At 34.9% G+C, this 6,153-nt stretch overlaps 1 long non-coding RNA gene across 1 annotated transcript; it reads left to right on the forward strand.

Moving 5' to 3' along the window:
- The first annotated feature begins 2,875 nt into the window (after positions 1-2,875).
- Positions 2,876-5,194, forward strand: LOC135103300 (uncharacterized). Its single transcript, XR_010269984.1, has 3 exons — positions 2,876-3,316; positions 4,308-4,443; positions 5,067-5,194. It is a non-coding gene; the product is annotated as an uncharacterized LOC135103300 (long non-coding RNA).
- The last annotated feature ends 959 nt before the right edge of the window (positions 5,195-6,153 follow it).

Consider the following 6,153-nt stretch of genomic DNA (forward strand, 5'->3'; position numbering starts at 1 on the left):
ATATATATATATATATAAGCCCTCAGAAGGAAATATCAAGACAGGACAGCTAAAAAAGTATTTATGAGTGAATTAGAATTTAGACTAACTGAAAGATGAAAAGAAACAGAAGGGAAAATGTATCAGCGATACTTAAAAGACATAGAAGAGCGAAATGTGACATTCCACTCATAGAATAATGTCCCCAAGCAATGACATTTGCAATAATTTTTGGAAATACACATCAAAATTAATAGAGTAATCAACTATTTTGGATACTGATAAAATCACAAGTAAAGTCTACCATTTATCTATACTATGCAGTGCCCGTTTGTCTATAGCAGTGGTTCCTAAACCTTTGCTCACAGTGAGGAAGTTAAAAAAAATCAATATGGAGAACTAAAGAATGACAGATAGAACATTTAGTTCTTTTGTAAACGCTTCAAGCTAAATCTTGTCTGTAAATACTAATATTGAATTCTTAGAAAATCACTCATAATTGCATGTAATGAGCATTTTCTTAAGAATGATGAAAATAAATATTTGTAATTATCATCAGGTATATACCAAAATCCCCTTGCAGACTCATCCAACTCACACATCTTTTAAGAATACCTTATGCCACTCTCCCAATAGGAAGGGAGTGAGCCATGAAAGATATGAAAAGAGGTTACTACACTTTCAGTAAATCTTATCTCCACCAATATGTCTATGTAACAAGAAGTCCTCCTCCAGACGAGAAATTGGGATGAGAACCCCAGTGTGTGGCTCTTGGTGGTGTCATCTTTAATATTGTTATAACATTAACAGGAAAAGTTAGATCTTTAATTTCACTCTGCAAATAACATTAAGCATTGTAAAACATGACTTGTTCCAGTGACTGGTGCCTGTAACTGACCAATATTATTTGCGGCAGTAATAAATAGTAACAAGTAGCAGACATATTCTTTTGAGAAATGCAGGCACTATCTAAAATCAGACATGACAACTCTGTGTTAAGTATGTTTACAGTCCTCTGGTCTTGCTACAATACAATGCATTATAGAAATTACTGTGACTGAGAGGCAGTAAGTTGAAATTAATTTTTTTTTTTCACTTCTGGAGCATCCATGACCTCAAGGCATTAGGCAGTAAGTTATGCATTTAATAATAATGAAAAGTATGTAATGGTGATATATATATATATATATATATATATATATATATATATATATATATATATATATATATATATATATATATATATATATATATATATATATATATATATATATATATATATATATATATATATATATATATATATATATATATATGTGTGTGTGTGTGTGTGTGTGTGTGTGTGTATACACGTATACCTAGAAAATTGTACAACATATGATCTATCCAGATTTATCTGGTTTCTTACAGCCGTCTGTAGAAAAGTAGCCTTTACAAAAAAAAAAATAAATAAATAAAATAAATAAATAAATAGATAATAATAATAATAATCAGAGAATGATAATCATCACAATTTCCACTATTATATAAATCATCTTGCTGTTACTTTTTTCCTTGACAGTATACATAAAGCATATTTTTATTTATTACTAGATGAACAGATATATTATCTGCAGCACTTATAACTGCATCACTGAGCAACCGCCCCTTGGCACCACAGTGGACCCTGCAGCGTGTTGAGTTCCTCTCAAGTAGTACTGAGAGCATGGAGCCATTTCACACTCCTGCAACAAAATGGCATTTTAGAAACATGACTAACTGATGATAAAGAAAGGCATGCTGAAGAGATTAAAGTTTCCAGCAAACTAATACATTAATTTTCTGTTCATTTTTGGTTAATGTGGAGTTACATCTAACAAAAACAAAACTGCTACAGCAATTTTGCAAAGAAACTAATGTTATACAAATGTAACAAATGAGTTTGTGCCTTGTTTTCTTATTCTACTGTTAACGGAAACTCCACATTGAGTTTTTTTTTTTTTTTTCAAGCCATGTAGTACCCAATTTTACACTCAGCCAGGTCATAAGAGGATGGAACAGAATAACAATCTTCAAGACATTAACTGGCACAGTAGTGTACCTGGCAGCAGTGCCACACATGCCAGAAGGGACTGTGGCCTCAACACTGAACACCACTGTTCTGCTCACACCAAGAGAACGTTAAGGTTAATATAAACTTGTTTAATCGCCTCAATGACCTCAACAAGGTTGCGCACATGCGGCCTCGTCAATGGCCTGGATATGTGCCAACACACTACTCAAGCCACACCAACAGAACGTTCAATATTAGCCTGTCCAGTCCCCACAGCTATCTAAATAACGTTTATCTATCGCTTAAGAACAATATATAAAACCTCAAGCATTTGGTAGCAATCACAAGGGACTAAAAATGAGAATGGAGAAGTCATCGGAGGTGACAATATTCCCTTTATTTACACCGCCTGTTATTTGAATTTGGATTATATTACCTTGGTCAACATGTCACCAGTCTTTCACACGGACCTTTTCGCATTAGAGGGCAATGCATAGTCTCACCGCCTGCAGAATACTTTTCTTTTTACCACAAATGCAGTAGCAACTCTTGTCTCTACAGGAAGCCATTTTTGAATATGGGTAACGCTTGCTCCTGTCCAGCCAAAGCCCTAGAGAAAGATCCACGAAACAGTTGCTACTTAACAAACTGCGATCATCGCCCATTAGCAGCCTCCGGCCGCCAAATGGTATCCACGAACACATAGGAGGTTGTTATTGTCATGGTAGCAAGGTTGTTAACTTACACTACCTCCCCAGGTGGTGTAAGTTAACACTACCTCGGCGAAAACTCCTATGTAAATGTCTGTGCACAAAATAACTTTTTTTTTTTTTTTTTTTTTCATTGTTTACAAGCTTTACCACCATTACATTATTTTGTGATGCATAAAGTGAAATCTAGCATGGAACACCGAAAATAAAGCAGGAAAAGGAGGCAAATTTGCCATACGTGCACACTTCCCATTCCGCCTCACAGCAAGAAGTGTGTAGTACTGTTGATTAAGTATTATTTTTAGCTGCTTCTCCTGTATGTAATGGAAATTATCTTTGCATACTTCCACATTCGTGCCTTGAGGCGAGAAAGGCACTTTTTGGGATCACCTTGACCTCTTGGCATTGAGTGATAATGAATTCATGCTCAAATATTGCTTCCCTCAGCAGAACAATCCTCTTATTTGAGGAGATCCAGCCTCAGCTGGAGAGGAGGACAAGGCATAGCCATGCATTACCAACTCAAACCCAGGTTTTGCTGCCCCTGAGATTTTTGCCAGCGAGTCTTTCCAAAACGTCACTGAAGACACTGCAGGTAAGATGATATTGGTGTTGCATGCTTCGGCACAGGGGCTGGCTGTTTTGGTAATTGTCAGGGAGCCCTCTCCATGTCCTTATTGCTGGTCTTACATTCTTTGCATATACCTTTAGTTACACATAAAAGGTAACTTTATGGTGAGAAAGAAGTGCCCCTGCCCTTCTGCAGGTCCAGGGGATGGGTGAAGGCCCCCAGAGGTTACCAGAGGTTAGGTTAGTCACCGTACACTTTTATGTGAATAACACAAATAGATACAAAAAAAGTACAGTAGATTTATTTAAAAAAAATAAATGACTATCAATTACCAAAGTCTTTACAAGAAAAAAAAAATATATATATATAAGGTCAGGAAGAAGTGCCCCTGCGCTCATAAAATTTAGTGCTATTTTTATATTCAGTTACTTAATTTTATTTTTTCTTTGAGTGTTAGGTGCCTGACATTTTCACCCCTGTGCTCCTGTTAAACATTAAATTTTTTTTTTATTGTATGTATACTGTCTGCATATCCAGTGTAGGGGTGGTATACATACTTGTTTGATATTTGGTGAGCATCTAGATTCATAATGCATAACAATGCATATATATATATATATATATATATATATATATATATATATATATATATATATATATATATATATATATATATATATATATATATAATAATAATAATACCACCCACTGCCAGACCACCTATTACAGTGACTACATACACCTTTCATATTGGTTGTAATATTGTTTTCCCTTACATTGTTATGTTACATATTAATTTGCTTCACATTCTCATCAGAAGAAAACTTTAGCACAATACCATTTCATGAGAGATAAGTTGCCCTACTGCATTACTAAATCATAAACATTCTGAATTGGGATCATAATATTGCAGGCCTTAGTGGGTACCCCCTTGACCCTTATCTTATGGTCCCAGTAAGCATCCCTAACCTCTCAGCCCCTCATAAAAGTCTATAAAACCTACATTTATTTTCAGCTACCACCTCTTCGCCTCAGCATCCATGGGTGGACCCTGAACCTGTAGTGCAGCAGATAGTTCAACACATTTTGTGCAGAATTGCTCTGCAAGAAATCATCCAAAACTTCTACCAGCAATAAAAGAAGAAAGACAGGTATCACTTACATGTGTCATTAAATCATGTACTGAGTGAAATAATGGTTTTTCATGTATCAATGCATATTAAATTAAAGAAATCACTGCAGCATTTTATTTAATCTAGAAATGAAATAGCTTGCTAGTATAAGGTATGAATGATACAAAAATAATAGAAAAACAGCAATAGTAGATATTCATGTATCAAAAAAAAAAAAAATTAGCAAGTAGCACATGTGAAAAAAAAAAAACACATATCCACATAAGTGAGTATAGCTCAGGGACTTTTAAACCTTGATTAGGTAAATAAACATATGTACAAAAATTCCCACCAGGTCATTACGAAAAACTTTAAGCTTACTAACACAGATGGCAGTTACTTTGTACTTCTAAGTAATATTAAGACACTATAGATATTGGTTAACTAACACTAACATGAATCACAGCACAAAGGAATGGTGAAATGCTTTGGTATAATAATGTATTAATATAAACAAGGTAACGTAAAAAAAATAAATAGCACTATATATTTTTAAATATTTTTAGCAATGTGTTAATGTTTAGTATTGGCCTTAAAGCACTCACTGGCATGAGCCATAAATTCTCTGAATAAATCTAAAAATTCTCCTTGTATTTTAGCAGATTGCTGCTGAGATTCCCACACTTCCTGTAGTGCCTGCCACCATCTCCCATTGTACCTGCCACCATCTCCCAATTTGCCTGCCATCAACTCTCGTTGTGCCTGCCACCAGCTCTCGTTGTACCTGCCACCAGCTCCCATTGTGCCTGCTACTAGCGCTTGTTGCACCAGCCACCCATTGTGCCTGCCACCAGTTCCCATTGTACCTTCACTAGTCCACGCAGGAACTCTCACATCTTCAGATTCACTATAAATTGTTGTACCTGCTCAAGTTATGCCTGCAACAAATTTAAGATGAAAACATATTCGTGGTTTATAATAAAAACATACTGTTGAAAAATACAGCACATAATAAATGTATGTACAGTGTTCACAGGTATATACTGAGAACAAAATTTAATGCATGTCAACATGAAACAAATGGCATAGGTATTCACTACTGGGGCACATCATCTGTATGATGGATGACTTGGAAAGTCAGGTCCTCATCCACTGTCAGTAATGAGGGTGGCTCTTCCATAGCAACACCAAGCAGACCCAGCAACACTAGCAGGTGAGGATAAGCTGTTCAGCAGAGGGCCAGACACTTCTGAAAAAAAATAAGCAAAGTTCTTAAATTATTACAATTATTACAACTTGGTATTTTGTGATGACTTTTTATTGACATTCATTTTTAATGAGCAGTCATCTTATTCATGTCTATTACATAGTTTTGATATTCAAATGTGCATGTATCAAAATTGGGAACCTGAGTGGTAGATCTGTTGCCCCTGCAACTGAAGTCCCCAACCTGCATGAATATTAAAAGTGATATATATATATATATATATATATATATATATATATATATATATATATATATATATATATATATATATATATATATATATATATCATCAGCCAGTTAGGAACTCCTATGTTAACTTGAATGTACCTGGTGTAATACTTGAATGTATTAGAGCTTATTTTGAAAAGTTATTAAACACTGCAGTGGTCACTGTCTTAGACCTGACTGCTACAGGTAATGTACACACTCCTATTTGTAATCCAATGGTTAGCAGGTTCTTGGTATGGTTATCAACTAGCCTG

The sequence above is a fragment of the Scylla paramamosain genome, chromosome 9, assembly GCF_035594125.1.
Source record: "Scylla paramamosain isolate STU-SP2022 chromosome 9, ASM3559412v1, whole genome shotgun sequence".
Taxonomy (NCBI): Eukaryota; Metazoa; Arthropoda; class Malacostraca; order Decapoda; family Portunidae; genus Scylla; species Scylla paramamosain.